The 19724-nt window shown below is 40.3% G+C and overlaps 1 pseudogene across 1 annotated transcript; it reads right to left on the minus strand.

Annotated features, from left to right (window-relative positions):
• Positions 1–13883: 13883 nt before the first annotated feature.
• Positions 13884–19467, minus strand: LOC110288664 (vomeronasal type-1 receptor 4-like; annotated as a pseudogene). The gene is made up of 2 exons (XR_015045465.1): positions 19296–19467; positions 13884–15770 (listed from the first exon to the last, which is right to left on the minus strand). The product of XR_015045465.1 is annotated as a vomeronasal type-1 receptor 4-like (transcript).
• Between the last annotated feature and the right edge of the window lie 257 nt (positions 19468–19724).

The following is a 19724-nucleotide window of genomic DNA, read 5'->3' on the forward strand; positions in this document are numbered from 1 at the left end:
TGGTTCCTTTCATCTGTCTAAATTTCTAGGCACTGTTTGCTACTACCACCTGGTGGCCACATCTATAAGTTGCAAGTTCCTAGCAAGGGAGCTAAGGAAAGGATCCACCAGTGGTCCTCAGTTCAAACTCCCCCAGGAGAACACTACACTTTATTCTGGGAAGAGCTCCAAGAGCTTCTTCCTATATTTTTAAAAAATACATCTGGTCTACAAAATAGAATTACTGCTGAAGGTGTTGATCCCTTTTTCTCCCCCCTCAGATCCTGTGAAGGATCATCAGAGATATAAAAGCAGACCTGGCACCATGCTACTCAAACCTCACTCTCCAGTTTAACACAGAACTTAGGCAGAACCCAGTTTAACAACCACTCTTGTGAAATGAAAGGCTTCTAGAACCTCTGATCCAGGTGGACCCTTGGATGTCATTGAGACGTAACTGGTCACACTTAGGAGAACATCATGCTGATGTTTACAGGTACGCCAGTAGCAATGCTAGGATTGAAAATAAACTGCACTATTAAATGTTCCTTTCTTTTTTTACAGGATCTTGAGGTAACTTATAATTTTTACATATTTATTCATTTTATTTAAATTTAATCTTTTTTTACACTCCAGCTTTTATCCTCCTCCCAGTCTACTTTCTGACTGTTCCACATTCTATACTGCCCCTTCCATATACATGAGAATTTCCCCACCCCTAAACCATCAGATGCCCCCATTCCCTGGGGAGCTCCAGTCTCTTAAGGGTTAGGTACCTCTTCACTTACTGAGTACAAACCCGGTTATCCTCTCCTGTATATGGGGGCCCTATATCAGCTGGTATATGCAGCCTTGTTGGTGGCCCAGTTTCTGAAAGAACTTGAAGGTCCAGGATAGTTAAGAATATGGATCTTCCTTCAGGGATGCCCCCCTCCTCTGCTTTTCCAGCTTTTCCTTAATTCAGTGACAGGGGTCAGCAGCTTCAGTCCATTGTTTGGGTGTAATATATGCATTTGAGACTTTCAGCTTCTTGTTGGGTCTTTAAGAGGGCAGTCATTAAAGGCCCCTTTTTGTGAGCATACCATAGCCTCAGTAATAGCTTCAGGCCTTAGGGTCCTTCTTGAGTTGGATCCCAATTTGGGCCTGTTGCAGAACCTCCTTTTCCTTGGGCTCTTCTTCATATTTGTCCTTGCAGTTCTTTAAAACAGGAAAAAGTATGGGTCAGAGTTTTTGACTGTGGGATGGCAATAGCATCCCTCACTTGATGCCCTTGGTTTTTTAAAAATTTTTTTATTAGGTATTTTCTTCATTTACTTTTCCAGTGCTATCACAAAAGTCCCCCATACGCACCCCCCCACTCCCCTACCCACCCACCCCCACTTCTTGGCCCAGGCGTTCCCCTGTACTGAGGCATATAAAGTTTGCACGATCAATGGGCCTCTCATTCCACTAATGGCCGACTAGGCCATCTTCTGATACATATACAGCTAGAGACACGAGCTCCGGGGGTACTGGTTAGTTCATATTGTTGTTCAAACTATAGGGTTGCAGATCCCTTTAGCTCCTTGGGTACTTTCTCTAGCTCCTCCACTGGGGGCGCTGTGACCCATCCAATAGCTGACTGTGAGCATCCACTTCTGTGTTTACTAGGCCCCTGCATAGTCTCACAAGAGGCAGCTATATCAGGGTCCTTTCAGCAAAATCTTGCTAGTGTATGCAATGGTGTCAGCTTTTGGAAGCTGATTATGGGATGGATCCCAGGATATGGCAGTCTCTAGATGGTCCATACTTTGGTCTCAGCTCCAAACTTTGTCTCTGTAACTCCTTCCAGGGGTGTTTTGTTCACAATTCTAAGAAGGGGCAAACTGTCTACACTTTGGTCTTCTTTCTTCTTGAGTTTCATGTGTTTCACAAATTGTATCTTATATCTTGGCTATTCGAACTTTCTGGGCTAATATCCACTTATCAGTGAGTACATATCATGTGAGTTCTTTTGTGACTGAGTTACCTCACTCAGGATGATGCCCTCCAGGTCCATCCATTTGCCTAGGAATTTCATAAATTCATTCTTTTTAATAGCTGAATAGTACTCCATTGTGTAAATGTTCCACATTTTCTGTATCCATTCCTCTGTTGAGGGGCATCTGGGTTCTTTACAGCTTCTTGCTATTATAAATAAGGCTGCTATGAACATAGTGGAGCATGTGTCTTTCTTACTAGTTGGAACATCTTCTGGATATATGCCCAGGAGAGGTATTGCTGGATCCTCCTGTAGTACTATGTCCAATTTTCTGAGCAACGGCCAGACTGATTTCCAAAGTGGATGTACAAGCTTGCAATCCCACCAACAATGGAGTAGTGTTCCTCTTTCTCCACCTCCTCGACAGCATCTGCTGTCACCTGAATTTTTGATCTTAGCCATTGTGACTGGTGTGAGGTGGAATCTCAGGGTTGTTTTGATTTGCATTTCCCTGATGATTAAGGATGCTGAACATTTTTCCAAGTGCTTCTCAGCCATTCGTTATTCCTCAGGTGAGAATTCTGTTTACCTCTGAGCCCCATTTTTAATGGGGTTATTTGATTTTCTGGAGTCCACCTTCTTGAGTTCTTTATATATATTGGATATTAGTCCCCTAACTGATTTAGGATAGGTAAAGATCCTTTCCCAATCTGTTGGTGGCTTTTTTTGTCTTATTGATGGTGTCTTTTGTCTTGCAGAAGCTTTGCAGTTTCATGAGGTCCCATTTGTCAATTCTCGATCTTACAATACAAGCCATTGCTATTCTATTCAGGAATATTTCCCCTGTGCCTATATCTTTGAGGCTTTTCCCCACTTTCTCCTTTATAAGTTTCAGTGTCTCTGATTTTAAGTGGAGTTCCTTGATCCACTTACATTTGACCTTAGAACAAGGAGATAGGAATGGATCAATTCGCATTCTTCTACATGTTAACTGCCAGTTGTGCCAACACCATTTGTTGAAAATGCTGTCTTTTTTCCACTGAATGGTTTTAGCTCCCTTGTCAAAGATCAAGTGACCACAGGTGTGTGGGTTCATTTATGGATCTTCAATTCTATTCCACTGGTCTACTTGTCTGTTGCTATACCAGTACCATGCAGTTTTTATCACAATTGCTCTGTAGTAAATCTTTAGGTCAGGCATGGTGATTCCACCAGAGGTTCTTTTATCCTTGAGAAGAGTTTTTTGCTATCCTAGGGTTTCTGTTATTTCAGATGAATTTGCAGACTGACTTTCTAATTCGTTGAAGAATTGAGCTGGAAATTTGATGGGGATTGCATTGAATCTGTAGATTGCTTTTGGCAAAATAGCCATTTTTTTTTTTTTTTTTGCTATATTGATCCTGCCAATCCATGAGCATGGGAGATCTTTCCATCTTCTGAAATCTTCTTTAATTTCTTTCTTCAGAGACTTGAAGTTCTTATCATACAGATATTTTACTTCCTGAATTAGAGTCATGCCAAGGTATTTTATATTATTTGTTACTATTGTGAAGGGTGTTGTTTCCCTAATTTCATTCTCAGCCTGTTTATCCTTTGTGTAGAGAAAGGCCATTGACTTTTTTGAGTTAATTTTATATCCAGCTACTTCACTGAAGCTGTTTATCAGGTTTAGGAGCTCTCTGGTGGAATTTTTAGGGTCACTCATATATACTATCAGATCATCTGCAAAAAGTGATATTTTGACTTCTACTTTTATAATTTGTATCCCCTTGATCTCCTTTTATTGTCGAATTGCTCTGACTAGGACTTCAAATACTATGTTTAATAGGTAGGGAGAAAGTGGGCAGCCTTGTCTAGTCTCTGATTTTAGTGGGAATGCTTCCAGTTTCTCATCATTTACTTTGATGTTGGCTACTGGTTTGGTATAGATTGCTTTTATCATGTTTAGGTGTGGGCCTTGAATTCCTGATCTTTCCAAGACTTTTATCATGAATGGGTGTTGGATTTTGTCAAATACTTTCTCCGAATCTAATGAGATTATCATGTGGTTTTTGTCTTTGAGTTTGTTTATATAATGGATTATGTTGACGGATTTCCGTATATTAAACCATCCCTGCATCCCTGGAATGAAACCTACTTGGTCAGGATGGATGATTGTTTAGATGTGTTCTTGGATTCGGTTAGCAAGAATTTTATTGAGTGTTTTTGCATCGATATTCATATGGGAAATTGGTCTGAAGTTCTCTATCTTTTTTGGGTCTTTCTATGATTTAGGTATCAGAGTAATTGTGGCTTCATAGAATGAATTAGGTAGAGTACCTTCTGCTTCTATTTTGTGGAATAGTTTGTGAAGAACTGGAATTAGATCTTCTTTGCAGGTCTGATAAAACTCTGCAGTAAACCCATCTGTTCCTGGGTTTTTTTGTTTGTTTGTTTGTTTGTTTTTGGTTTTTTTTTTTGTTGTTGTTGTTTTTTTTTGGTTGGGAGACTATTAATGACTGCTTCCATTTCTTTAGGGGATATAGGACTGTTTAGATCATTAACCTGATCCTGATTTAACTTTGGTACCTGGTATCTTTTTTAGAAATTTGTCCATTTCATCCAGGTTTTCCAGTTTTATTTAGTATAGCATTTGTAGAAGGATCTGATGGTGTTTTGGATTTCTTCAGGATCTGGTGTTATGTCTCCCTTTTCATTTCTGATTTTGTTAATCAAGATGTCCCTGTGCCCTCTAGTGAGTCTGGCTAAGGGTTTATCTGTCTTCTTGATTTTCTCAAAGAACCAGCTCCTCTTTTGGTTGATTCTTTGAATAGTTCTTCTTCTTTCCCCTTGTTTGATTTCACCCCTGAGTTTGATTATTTCCTGCCATCTACTCCTCTTGGGTGAATTTGCTTCCTTTTTTTCCAGAGTGTTTAGGTGTGTTGTCAAGCTGCTAGTGTGTGCTCTCTCTAGTTTCTTTTTGGAGGCACTCAGAGCTATGAGTTTTCCTCTTAGAAATGCTTTCATTGTGTCCCATAAGTTTGAGTATGTTGTGGCTTCATTTTCATTAAACTCTAAAAAGTCTTTAATTTCTTTCTTTATTCCTTCCTTGACCAAGGTATCATTGAGAAGAGTGTTGTTCAGTTTCCACGTGAAGGTTGGCTTTCTATTATTTATGTTGTTTATGAAGATCAGCCTTAGTCCATGGTGATCTGATAGGATGCATGGGACAATTTCAATATTTTTGTATCTGTTGAGGCCTGTTTTGTGACCAATTATACGGTCAATTTTAGAGAAGGTACCATGAGGTGCCGAGAAGAAGGTATATCCTTTTGTTTTAGGATAAAATGTTCTGTAGATATCTGTTAAGTCCATTTGTTTCATAACTTCTGGTAGTTTCACTGTGTCCCTGTTTAGTTTCTGTTTCCATGATCTGTCCATTGATGGAAGTGGTGTGCTGAAATCTCCCACTATTTTTGTGTGAGGCGCAATGTCGATTGAGCTTTACTAAATTTTCTTTAATGAATGTTGTTGCCCTTGCATTTGGAGCATAGATATTCAGTATTGAGAGTTCCTCCTGGAGGATTTTAACTTTGATGAGTATGAAGTGTCCCTCCTTGTCTTTTTTGATAACTTTGAGTTGGAAATTGATTTTACTCGATATTAAAATGGCTACTCCAGCTTGTTTCTTCAGACCATTTCTTGGAAAATTGTTTTCCAGCCTTTCATTCTGAGATAGTGTCTGTCTTTTTCCCTGAGTTGGGTTTCGTTTAAGCAGCAAAATGTTGGGTCCTGTTTGTGTAGCCAGTCTGTTAGTATATGTCTTTTTATTGGGGAATTGAGTCCATTGATATTTAGAGATATTAAGGAAAAGTAATTTTTGCTTCCTATTATTTTTGTTGTTAGAGTTGGTATTCTGTTCTTGTGGCTGTCTTCTTTCACATTTGTTGAAGGATTACTTTCTTGCTTTTTCTATGGCATGGTTTTCATCCTTGTATTGTTTTTTTTTTTTTCTGTTATCCTTTGAAGGTCTGCATTTGTGGAAAGATAATGAGTGAATTTGGTTTTGTTATGGAATACTTTGGTTTCTCCATCTATGGTAATTGAAAGTTTGGCTGGGTATAGTAGCCTGGGCTGGCATTTGTGTTCTCTTAGTGTCTGTATAACATCTGTCCAGGATCTTCTGGCTTTCATAGTCTCTGGTGAAAAGTCTGGTGTAATTCTGATAGGCCTGCCTTTATATGTTACTTGAGCTTTTTCCCTCACTGCTTTTAATATTCTATCTTTATTTAGTGCATTTGTTGTTCTGATTACTATGTGTCGGGAGGAATTTCTTTTCTGGTCCAGTCTGTTTGGAGTTCTCTCGGCTTCTTGTATGTTCATGGGCATCTCTTTCTTTAGGTTTGGGAAGTTTTCTTCTATAATTTTGTTGAAGATATTTGCCGGTCCTTTGAGTTGAAAATCTTCATTCTCATCTACTCCTATTATCCGTAGGTTTGGTCTTCTCATTGTGTCCTGGATTTCCTGGATGTTTTGAGTTAGGATCTTTTTGCATTTTGCATTTTCTTTGATTGTTGTGCCAATGTTCTCTATGGAATCTTCTGCACCTGAGATTCTCTCTTCCATCTCTTGTATTCTGTCGCTGATGTTGGCATCTGTGGTTCCATATTTCTTTCCTAGGGTTTCTTTCTCCAGTGTTGCCTCACTTTGGGTTTTCTTTATTGTGTCTACTTCCCTTTTTAGGTCTAGTATGGTTTTGTTCATTTCCATCACTGTTTGGATGTGCTTTCCTGTTTTTCTTTAAGGACTTCTACCTGTTTGGTTGTGTTTTTCTTTGAGGACTTGTAACTCTTTAACAGTGTTCTCCTGTATTTCTTTAAGTGAGTTATTAAAGTCCTTCTTGATGTCCTCTACCATCATCATGAGATATGCTTTTAAATCCGGGTCTAATTTTTCGGGTGTGTTGGGGCGCTCAGGACTGGGTGGGGTGGGAGTCCTGCGTTCTGATGATGGTGGGTGGTCTTGGTTTCTGTTAGTAAGATTCTTATGTTTGCCTTTTGCCATCTGGTAACCTCTGGAGTTAGTTGTTATAATTGTCTCTGTTTAGAGCTTGTTCCTCAGGTGATTATGTTAGCCTCTATCAGCAGACCAGGGAGAGTAGCTCTCTCCCGAGTTTCAGTGGTCTGAGCACTTTCTGCATGCAAGCTCTCCTCTTGCAGGGAAGGTACACAGATATCTGGCATTCAGAACTGCCTCCTGTCAGAAGATGAAGGCCTGAAACAGAAGCTGTTAGCTTCTGTAGTCCACATTCTCACCTGTGCAGACTAGTCTCAGAGGGATCCCGGAAAAAGATGACTTCCCCAGGTGCTCCAGCAAAGCCCTCCTGGGCAGGGAGGACACCTGTCCTCTGGCAGGGATGGTGCTCGGATGTCTGGAGCCTGATCCGGGGTCTGCCTCAGAAGCTGTCCTCTAGGGACCTTGGTGGTGTCCTCCGATTCCTCACTCAGGTGACCTGGTGTTGGCACCGACTGGAATGGACTTGTGACCCTGGTCAGGCCGGGTTTTCTGCTTCCCTAAAGCTGGTCCCACGTGATTGGACTGGAACAGAAGTTGTGTTCCCCTCACTGGTGGTCTTAAGATTGCGTGGAGAGTCCTCTCGGGACCTTGGGGTTGTCTGCCGACTCCATGCACAAGGTGACCTGGTGCTAACACAGACAGGAAGAGACTTGTGACCCTGGTCAGGCCGGGATTTTTGCTTCCCTAATGCTGGTCCCACATGATTGGAATGGAATAGAAGTTGTGTTCCACTCACTGGTGGTCCTAAGATCGCGTTGAGAGTACTCTCGTGACCTTGGGAGTGTCCACCAACTCTGAGCCCAAGGTGGTCCATAAATGTTCCTTTCTTTAATGTTTGCCTTACTTCTGACCACCATCATTTAAAAATAATAAAAGCAATACCATTTTCTACCCTAATATAGTTCCCCAAATCATTTTACCTACGTATTTCCAGATTTCTGGAAAAAAAAAACCAGATTGTTCTCATCAAACCGTGATGCCTAATAGAAGATAGAGCTTCTAGATTAAGTTTAAATTAGTTCTTTAAAATGCATGCACCAATGCCCATGAGCTGACTTTAAAGAGAAAAAACTAAAACTCAGAAAATACTTCCTGGTTTTCTCCCACAACTTGCCACTCTCTCAGAGCTTTTTGTGTACCCGTGTGAAAGACTCCAAAACTCCCAAAGGGAGGCACTTACTCAAGCCTCGGGTCAGCCGCGCACCCAAGAAGACACTGAGACCGGTACTTAAGATGTATAGAGAGTAAGATTTAATACAGCAACGACAAGAAAGCACATAAAAGCACATATACCAGATATCTGGGGTCGAAACTCATGCAGCAGGTGCAGAGGAGATTCGGCAATTAGCCCAAACTTTTCACAAGCTTTTATAGGAAGGAGGCAAGGGGGCAGCAGGGCAGGGAAAATACAGGTTTTACGTCACTAAGTGATTCAGCCAAGGGTTTTTCCAAAGTGCTTTTGCAACCGCGTCCCACACTTTGGCCATGTACTTGATTCATTGGAACTGAGGTTTTTACTCACACCCTTATCTCAAAAATGTCCCTGGCACAGTCCTTAGTTGGGAGGGGTTGGACTGGGTTCGTTCCAGGAGACCCTTATCTCAGAAATGTCCCCGGAACAGTTTTCATTTGAGAGGGGGTCTGACTCTGGTGTGAGAGTTCAGAATGTACTCTGGGGTGAGAAGTTCTGGTGGTCAGTAATTTTCCTCTTTCACGTGTGCTCTATGATAATTTAAACAGTTAGCAGGTTATCAGTATGACTGTTATTTACATCTCTGGGGCTCAGAAATGACCTTGTTCCCTGCTAAGAACAGCCACAAAAGTCAGGGTGTTCACAAAGGTTAACGTTGCTGGAACATACACTTGCTAGATACACTAGAGTTGGCTTCCTAAAGAATCTTCAGAATATGATTTTAATTACTGCTTTGTAAATGCCTAAATTAGGAGTCCCAAGATCACACAGTTAATATGTGGTAGGAACTTGGTATACCTGGGGTCTGCCTGACTTCTCGGTGTTCCCACACCAGTGATCCGTGTGATGCTTTGGACATCCTCTGTCCTCTTCTCACTATCCTCTTCTCTTCTCTCTTTTAGAAGTGCAAGATTCTTTCAGTGAACGTGGCATAAGATTGATACATCTGAGCAAAAACTTGCCCAGGGCAATGGACACTATATCAACAGTCAGGAGTCAAGTCCAAAGCTTCCATAGCCTTCCCCAGCCAAGGCAACAAAATACAGAATCCAAAAACAGTACTTATGTTCTCTCATGTAGCCTGGCTTCACAAGGCTACACACCAAGAGCAGCCTCACAGGGCCTGTTACTGATAATTAGGATGTGCACACCTTCAAGACACTTGGGACCACCCTGTGTCAGGAGACCTCTTTGTGGCTAATATGAATGTTCCAACCACCTCTCTATCAGCCTACTAGATTCCTAGAACATTCACATTGGACAAGAACCACATTGCCATGGCAGTGGCCACTCCTGGAGACTCAGCTATAGCTCCCCCATTATGGCCCTGCAGGCCAAATCAGGCAAAAATACCTTGATGGGTCATCCCTTAGCAAAGACCTCCAGTCAGCAAAAATAGCAGATCTGTAGCTGCTACTATACCCAGGCACAATAACTTCCCTGCAATGGACAACTGCTGACACCACCGAGGTCAGTGTAATCTGGAGCTGAGACCAGAGGGCCAGGGGTGGGGTGGTCTAGGCATTATCCCTTAGTCATTGTTATCCCTTGGTCACCCCCAGGCCAAAGTAAACTTAAGGACTACTAAATTCAGGGATTCAAGTTGAAGCATCTTCTGTGCAATCTCCTTAGCAGCTGATGCCCCACCTAGTTATCAATATGACACCTACCATGGCAGAAGTGTAGCAGATTCTATCTTGGAGATGTTGATTTTTCTGGGTTTGGAGGCTCAAATAATACTATTTTATGTATTTAAAACTAAAACCAAAAAATGTAAAAAACAAATTTAGAAGATCAGCAATGTTAAAGAAAATAATACAAAATGGGATCTTCAGGATATTTTCATGTCATAGAAAAATCTCTGGTTGGAGTCTGAACTTGGACTTGAAGCTGCTAAGTTCTGTGCTCACTTGTCACAGAAGAATTCCAGCTCTGCATAAACCCTCTGTTCAGTGAGCTCTCTTTAGATCTTGCAAAACCTTCTCATCCCCTTGCTGAGACAACAGCATAGATGGCCTCAGGTCTATGGGGTCAAGGACTCCGTTTAGGACTCTACACTCAGTCAGGTTACCTGAGCAGTCACCCTGTGCTTTGGAACTGTATAACACATACATAACACATTCCTGCCCTTCAAAGATCAGTTCTTACTGGAAAAAGAAAAACAACATATATAATTAGTATAAATGTCATTACCAAAGTATTCCCTGAGGTTAGAGTGGGCTAAGTGGGAGGTATTAGAAGAACCCAAAGCTAAAGTCAGGAGGTACACTGCAGATGCTCACACTGGAACAGACATGAATATCAGGAGAATGGCCACAACGGATAGGGACAGGAGAGTCAACCTGGAATCAGCATGAGTATAAACCCTCTTCCTTCATCAGAGCTTCTTCCTGTGAGACCCAGATACTCATGGTTTAGGCTGTTAAACTTACCTAGTTTTACTCTTTGTTATAGCTAAACCAAGTATCTGCATCCATTGTTCACAGTGGCACTCACAGCCCAGCTCCAAAGGAGAGTACTGGCAGTGTGGACTTCCATCTGGGCTTCCCAAGCCCTCACTGAGAAATAGCTGGAGGTTGGGAATGAGGGAATCCACCCCACTAACCACATGGGATATAAGTCTACTTTCTTCCATTTTTTAGCATTCCCTGCTATTCACCAAATTTATCTGTGAATGACTTTCAGCTTCTCCTAGGCAAGTGTAACACTGACACTCTGACATGAGAATACATGTGATGTTCTCTTCCTAATCTGATTCCAGCCATGATTCTTCATAGCTCAGTGCTGCCCACAGGTCACACATATATCCCTACAGTTCATTGAACCCGCAGGACTGTGGTATCTGTTAATCTGCTCATATCATCCTCTCTGTGCAGAGAAGACCTGAGAGATGCTTTAGTATGTCAATTACCTTGTATATCCGCATTATGGAATCAAACTAGAGGGTATAGTCAGGAGAGTGGCTCTTGAAGGGCTATGAGGTGGTACTGAAGTGAGAAATCTGAGGTTTGATTCCTGGCATCCAAGTGAACTTGAATTTAGAAAGCAAAACAGCAGCAGCAGTAACAATGACAACAGCAACACCCGAAATGCCAGCAAGTTTCTGCAACTAATTTCTAGTTTCTCTAGGCCCATCCTTCTCCTCCACATTTTTATGGTATGAACCTCCTCAGGGACCCACTTGGTCTCTAAGAGAGCATCTAGGAAAAAGTAAAGAGAATGTATGGACAAGATAAATAATTGGATTTTCTGGCAGACCTATGTCAAGAATGATGTGGTCATGGGTCACCTTGAAACAAAGTGGCTATATTTCCCACAGAATACATTTGCTCACAGTCACATCTACTCAGAGCTGAAGTGTAGAGTAGCAGTTTCCCTTCTAGGGCTGGCAATGAGACCTGTAAGGTTCTATTGTTGGATGCTATACAGATTCTAGGGATGCTATGGAGATTCTAGGCTCCAGTTCGTTCTGTGATAGTTGCATTCATTGTTGTGAAGTATATAGGAGGTGGAAGCTTGATTGAGAGTTGGAGTCGTGCTTTCTACAGCTTTTGGGTTTTCTCCCATGTTGGAGCCAGAGTTTCTAGATGCAGCTGTGTTTTTGTTTTCCATATTCCTATGAATAACGATGTGCCCACATGATCCAAGCATACTGATTAACTCAGCTCAAATAGGATGGGACCAATTCTATACACATTTTTTTTTTATCTTATTTGAGGTGAACAGCTGTTTTCTAATATTTTCTTAGGAGAAGTCATATGATATGGAGAAAATCAGGGAGAAGGCAGGGAAACTCTGAGCAGCTGCAAATTAATATTTCTGATTGTATGGAGGAACCAGCCAAAAGCAGGGTTCAGAAATGGAGGTTGTTTTTGAGAGCTATAGGTGACATACCTCACACTAAAGGCTTTATTTTCTTTTGTATTTTCATCCTACCTATTAATAAAATCTTGTAGTATTTGTCTACAAGAAGCTGACTTATTTCTTTTAGTGTAAAGTCCTATGGGACCATGCTAGTTACATGAAATGTGTCCAGCATGAAGAAATGATAAAGTTTGAGTTGATTTTTTGGGCGGGGTTGGGGTGGGTTTGAGACAGGGTATCTCTGTATAGTTCTGGCTGTCCTGGAACTCACTCTGTAGACCAGGCTGGCCTCAAACTTAGAAATCCACCTGCCTCTGCCTCCCAAGTGTTGGGATTAAAGGCATGCGCCACCATGCCTGGTGATGTTTATACTAATCCAAGTGTTAAATCTCTTTCCTGTTTCCCCAAGAGCATCGTTAAGACTTGTTTCCAGGCTGCCTTCACTATCCCTTCTGAATTTAGTCATGACTATTTCCATTATATATTAAAATTTTAATTTATGTTCCAACCAAGATTTTGTCTTATTTTATTCAATATTCTCTGTTGTTCAGTAAGAAGGATAAAATAGCAACTCTATGAAGACCATTTGTCTTCATCCTCTATCAAAAAGTATTCATTTCTTATCTTTCATTTTTAAATTTTTAAAATTAAATTTAAAATTTATTAAGTATGTTCCTGTGTGTCCATATGTGCATCTCAGCATGCATGTGGAGGTCAGAGGACAGCATGTGGGAGTCAGTTTTCTCCTTCAGAGACAGATCAGGCTGTCTGTATACCAGGAGGTGCTTTTACCCGCTGAGTCATCTCTCTATAGATTCATTCCTATCTATTCTTAATATTGGACAAACTCTTCATCACTCAGATTAAATACACCTTTCTTCACACCTTCTCTATGTTCTTACATCACTTCCTTTTGAGTCAAATTACACAGACTGATTTAGAATATGTTGGTTTGTCTGGTTCTTTATGTCAGACACTTAGAAAAGGGCTTTAATATAAGAGCCATAAGAATAACATGAGCAGTGGATGTTACCTATAGACAAGTCATATTTAGAGCAGAAAGACTAGGAAGTGGAGGGATGGTCAAAATTCTTGTTTCTCTTATAGAGAACTCCACTTCCTCACTCAACACCCATGTCATAGGACACTCGTGACATCTTGTAGCTTTAGCTCCTTGGGACCTAAAACTCTCTTAAGGCCTGTACAGGTGCCTGTACAAATGTGGCATATACTCACACAGACAAATTAATTTAAATAAAAGTAAATATATTAGAAAAACAAGATATTTAATAATCTGCAGCACATTACAATGCACATCATTTACTTAAAAGTCTTGAATATTTTGTATAGACATGCAAAAAGAAAGTGCCTATTCATATTGTAAAGTACATCAATGAACCCACAGTGTTCATAAGAAGTTATCAAATATGACAGATAATTTTTCAAAATAAGGCATATCCTTGCCACTAACCACACTGCAATATCATGCTCAATGATTATGTCAATAATTTTTTTAAATAATCAGTCCATCAGATTACTAGAACCATTTCAATAACATTGCATTGACCCTATTTAAGAAATTAAGCAAGGAATCCTTCATTGAAATGAATGTAAAGTCAGACCCAACTCAAAGGAGCTGAATAGTGCTATGGAGAGTCCTTGGGCATCAACAAAGGGCAATGGCTAATAAGTCTTGGTCTGCTTCAGTCATTTATTAACTCATCTTGGAAAAAGGCAATCCCACATTTTAAAATCAACATAGGAACTATAGACAAATATAAAATGAAAGTTCACTGTTTATTTGTTAACTAGTTTATCCCATATCTGTAGTCTTTATTCCTGTAGAGAACATTCAGGAATATAACACCAATGAAAGGTTTCAGGTCATTTAAACTCTGTGACTGGTTCATTGGGCTCCTCTTGATTGAATGTACAGTACATATCAATTTTTCACAGTTCTGTAAATCTTTTCTTTGAATGGGCAGAAACTTTGAAGTAGCCTAAAATAGCCCCATGGTACAAATATTTAGCAAACACAAATAAGGTAAAAAGGTAAGAAAATTTTGAATATGATTACCTTAGTATGAATTTTGATAAAGTTTATGAACTTGCTTTGCATGTTTCAAGTCATGATAGTAGTACTGCCAGTTTACAAATCCTAATTAAAAAATGATTTTTTTTTTTTTTTTTTTTTTTTGTGCTGGAGTGATGGCTCAGCTAAGAGCACTGCTCGATTTCAGAGAACCCAGGTTAAATTCATAGCAACTACATATTACTTTAGAACCATCTGTCAAATCTAGTCAGTCACAGGGCATTTGGTGATATCTTCTAGCTTGAACATGCCCCAGGCATTCACATGCTGCATAGTCATAAATGCAGGCAAACTATTCATACAATAAATTAATACAAAAAGGTTAAAAAAATAAAGTCCATTAGAAAGTAGCCAATGAAGAATGAGATATAAATATTATTGTAATTTGCTAAGATTAACCTCAGTGCAAGGCTTGAGTAACCAAGATTATTAGTTGAGAAAAACACATGCCTAAACTACTGTGTGGGATTTTGTCTTACCCACAGTATTGCAGAACTGAGAGTTTCTTCTTCCTTGTTGAACATATAAATGAGAGACAATTTCTCAGTTTCTTTGACTGAACATGCCAACGTTCAACCAGAAGCCCATCCCTGTGAATCAGCACCAGGGGACTAAACGTTGCATAACCCAGGGTCAGAAGTTCTCTAGGATTTACGGTCAAGGTGTTGTCCCTTGAGGAGAGACTTAAAATTAGAGAAAAGGCACAATCAGTCCAGTAGAAGAAAACAAAACAGAGCATCAGAAGGAGGACACTCTGGGCAGCTCTCAGCTCAGGAGGAGTTCTGTAGAGAAGCTTGGAGTTCTGAAGGTAGAGGACATGCTGGTGGTGCTTGTGGAGAAGAAATACCATGTAGCCACTGGCCCCTCCCATGGCACCCTGAAACACTGCATCTCTCAGGACCATGAGAGGGAGAACAATCCATTTTATTTTCTGACTTGGTAACATAAAATAACAATAGTTGTCATCACTCTTAAGCTGTGATATATTCAGTCTTGTACTTGTGATGGAATTGATTAGGTTCATACTTATTAATGCATTGAATATCCAAAAGAATAGGAAGAATGGAAGGATGTTCCATACAGACTTTGGCCTGAGCCTCCTCCACCCAGATGGTCTGGGGCTGATGATGATGGCCTGGACCACAGTGAGGAGACTGCTGGTGCAGAGGGAGAGGCCATGGGACACCCTCTCCAGGTAAACAATGATCTTACAGCCTAAGTTATTTAGGAAGTTTCTCAAACCAAAAGCTACAATAGTCTTTTGCAATCCTTCTTTTCTTTTCTTCTGAGAAGAAACGGATTTCTTCTCAGGGCTTCCCCACCAACAGAACATATAATTTACAGAAACAGACATGTTCCCCAGAATGCCAAGCATGGTCATGAAGAGAAAAAGTATTTTCTTAATTAACTTCCAAATCATTTCTTCCTTCCTTGTATGCAGGATGAAAATACATTTTAAAGAAAGTATCAGTAATGCTAGACATGGGTCTGAGTAGCACAGTTGGTACAAGAGCATTTTCTTGTGTTCACGAGGCAGTGGTAGATGCATGTTGCAGATGAGGTCTTAGAAACTCCTGCCTCTCTTTCTGTGGATTCTGGGTTAATGTGTCCTGACAGGTTTTTGGTAACTGGTTTGTATGTAAATTTAAAAGAGATTTTATTTATTTATTTATTTTTAATTTTATACTTCTAGGATTAAATTTATTTTATGTACTTAAGTGTCACAAAAACAAACAAAAATACATAACATAATTAGAACCAGAAAAGCAGTGACCTTTAGGATATCTTTCATAAACCATATCCATTACATGTGTGCAGCACATCCTAAATTGAACTGATTACCTCATCATCCATTAATCTAAACGCTTCAGGGTATTTTAAAATAGCAATTTATGTTCTTATTGCCATAAATGATTTTTCTCTCTCTCTCTATTGCTCCTATTCTTGTACTTCAATGCCTCCTCCTAAAAGCTTGTTCAACAGTGGAGAGCACTGAGCAGGGAAAGAGACAGCATCTGTCCTTGGCTTATAATGCATGAGGGGACATGAGCACTAGCAGTGGGGAAAAGCTCAGCTTCTGTAGTTATTCTCTCCGCAGGGGACCATAAAGACCTCTTTCTTTCTTTCCTTCTTTCTTCTGTCTATTTGCAGTGTTGAGGCTCAGTGAAGTCCTTAGGACTTTTCTACTGTCTAGACCCCTTTAGGCTAAAAGACCTGGATGAATGACATTGAAGTCTGTAGATAGGAAGAAATTCTTAAGACTGGGTTTTCCCTCTGTGCTGGGAAAAGGCTAGTCCTCTAGCTTGTTCCAGTGTCTAGAGGGAAGTCTGGGGTACATGTTTTGGTTTGTGTTTCTGAATCTTTTTCCTCCTGTTTACAGCAGAATTTCTAAGAGATTTTAATTTGATAGCTCTACACTAGTAAAACTGACATGTTCAAGTTTGTGTGTGTCTGTTTGCATTTATGCATTCTCCTTGTTAACTCTCAGCATAGTTGAAATGAACTTCATGTTTCCCTAAACAAAATTTCTTTCTGTTTCCCATTGTGTTCCTTCATATTTCTCCACCCAATTTCCAAAGCCTGAGACTCATGCTGAACCAGTCCTCTTTCCCCACATCAAACACAGACACTGGGAAACCCTGCTGCTCAACACCTGCAGCATCTCTCACATTTAGTTACTTTACCATTCACATCTCTCCTCCTTTGTTCTGCATCCCTTTCTTATCTGCATCTTGATTAGCACAACAATGTCTAGATTTGTACTTGTCTCCTAAGTTTGTATCTTGTATTTCTGTTTTAATATTTGAAAAATTTTATATTGGCCATTTTGTGAGTTCACTCCATATAAATGATTACTGGGTACTTTTAAAGGCAGTTCTCTATGTCAGGAAAATTGAATAATCCATCAGGGTAAGACCCAGCAGAAGGGGATTGATGAGGTGTTAGTTGCTGCCATGAGGTGCGTAAATGAGTGTATGAGTTATGAGTCCTTAGTATGGCTGCATGCAGCACAGTAGGTTGGTGCATACCATTGTGGGCAGGGATTCTCCCATCTAAGAGGTCATAGTGGCATTTGCCTCTGTGGGGCCTTGTGAGCAGCAGTTGTCAGTTTGTTTTATAGCCTGTTTCTCCTCCCGTTTCTTTTCCAACCTGTTTGTCAGGCAGGTTGCTTTGAGCTCATCAGTCCAAGCTGATTCCAGAACTTAGAGATCAGCTGTATGTCTTAGATATCAGCAATATGTTATTTTTCATGTTGTGGAGCTCCATTCTCATACCTTGGATAATTTTAGCAAGCTTTGGGCACCTTTCTTAGAATAAGAGCAATCTGGATTGCCTCAGTGTCTCCATGGGTTTGTGTGTTCTGAGTACTTGGAACGCCTCTGTTCCCTGCTTTCCTTCCTGTCAAGCTCACAAGATTATTTAAATGTCTATACCCTGGTGATTGCAAACTTGGTATGTGTGAACCTGGTTTCTTCCCTAGGTTTGTGTCCAGGTGGCTTCATGACTCTAAAAGTCACTTATTGCCTTTCATCTGCTCCTCTACAGCATCTTGGAAATCACAACATCATCCTAAATATCTGAACACAGTGAATAATGCTCTGGACAATATCAAGGACATCAGCAACATTAATAGATTTAACATAAAAATGAAGTATTCAGTTAGTGATTGGAACCTGTAAACAACCCTGCTCTCAACTCACCCCAACTCATAATGGAAAATACTAAAAGATGGGCAGGCCTTGTGTTTAGATAGATGGGTTATATGCTATCTGTGTCTAATCCCCAAGCCTTGGGAAGGTTACAATCATCCACTCTGGTTTTCCAAAAAGAACAAACAAAAGCAAAGACTGTATTGCTTGTGTGCTGCTTAGCAGTGAGTTGAGCTGTTTCAGGATGCAGTTTGTTCACAGCCTGGATCCTTACAGCAGGACTTCTCAATACAGTAGTGTTAACTGTTACTCTAGTGATTTATCTGTCTACATACCCACAGGTATGCAGTAACTAAACTGACACGTATACATAGCAGTATGTGATAAAATCCAAAGAATATTAGGATGGATACAGAAGGAAAAGTTTCAAATAAGGAGTTCAATGTTACTCTAAAGAAAACAAATGTCAGTATATGGAAATACTGACATGGAAATACATGAAAAGCAAAAAAAAAAAAAAATACAAAAAACTAGTGACACTGTTGGAGTCACAATACTAGCAAGCATGAAGCCTAAAATATAAGAATTTTGGTTTGCTTTTCTCTTGTTTTCTTATTTTGAGACAGAATCTCCCTGTGTAAATCAGGCTAGCATTGAACAATTATCTGGCCTCAGTTTCTTTTGTGTAGATATTAGAGGAGTTTATCATTATGCTTGTCTCAAATTTTTGATAGATATCAAAAGATCTTCTGTGTCTTACTGATTCCTTTAAAAATGGTAAGGATATACTAGAGAAAGTACCCAAGGAGCTGAAGGGGTCTGGAACCCTATAGGTAGAACAACAATATGAACTAACCAGTACCCCCAGAGCTCGTGTCTCTACCTGTATATGTAACAGAAGATGGCCTAGTCGGCCATCATTGGGAAGTGAGGCCCCTTGGTCTTGCAAAGTTTATTTGCCCCAGTACAGGGGAAAGCCAGGGCCAAGAAGTGGGAGTGAGTGGATAGAGGAGCAGGGCGGGGCGGGGGGGGGGGAGGGAGGAGGGTATAGGGAACTTTCGGAATAGCATTTGAAATGTAAATGAAGGAAATATCTAATAAAAAATTGAAAAAAAAAAACAAAAAAAAACCAAAAATACAAAAAACACTTTTCTACTTGCTATAAAATAAAATAAAATAAAATAATAAAATAAAATAAAATAAAAAATGCTAAGGACATAACCTTAGGGAAAGATCCACCTGGAGCTCTGTCCTGACTCCAGACTGAGGATGGATATTGATGCCTCAGCATTTCTGTCTCATTTCTGTACCTCCTGTAACATGTTTCCTTTAATCTTTCTGGTTCCAGGGATCCATTTTGTCAGGTTCAGAGGAAAGTAGGGGACCCAAGACTCACACGGTCTCTCAAATATTTCCTGGCTTAGTCAGTGAGAGACTTCATCTTTAATACATCTCTTCATGACACAGCTGAGGGCATCTAAGATCTTACCTCCATGTACTCACCTGGACCTCTGTGATGCAGACAGGCTCTGGAGCTGCTCTGGGAAGGTGACACTTTCCAGGTCATATTTGTACTGTCTGGATCTGTGGGGCTCTTGGCTGCCATCAGTACTACAGACTTCAGGTTTCATGTTGTCACAGTGTCAAGGGGAAGGAAGGCCACTGAAGAGCCTCAGTCCCTGAAGTACAGCTTCCCTCTCTCCCTCAGTTACAGTATCTGTTTTGCTCAGAAGTTATTCCAGCTTAATTAGGGTTTAACTATTTTGAGAGGAAGGATGTGAGGTGAGAAAATGAGCAACTAACCAAGTTCTGTGTACTGAGATTCCCGAGTCTCCAGAGGACCTGTGGATACTCATTGTGGTTCTGTACTTGCTACTTCAGCCTCTTTTGGCTAATATGTACCTCACGTGGTTGATTCAGAAGTCCTTTTTC

The sequence above is a fragment of the Mus caroli genome, unplaced genomic scaffold, assembly GCF_978045245.1.
Source record: "Mus caroli unplaced genomic scaffold, Mus_caroli_1 scaffold_15, whole genome shotgun sequence".
NCBI lineage: Eukaryota > Metazoa > Chordata > Mammalia > Rodentia > Muridae > Mus > Mus caroli.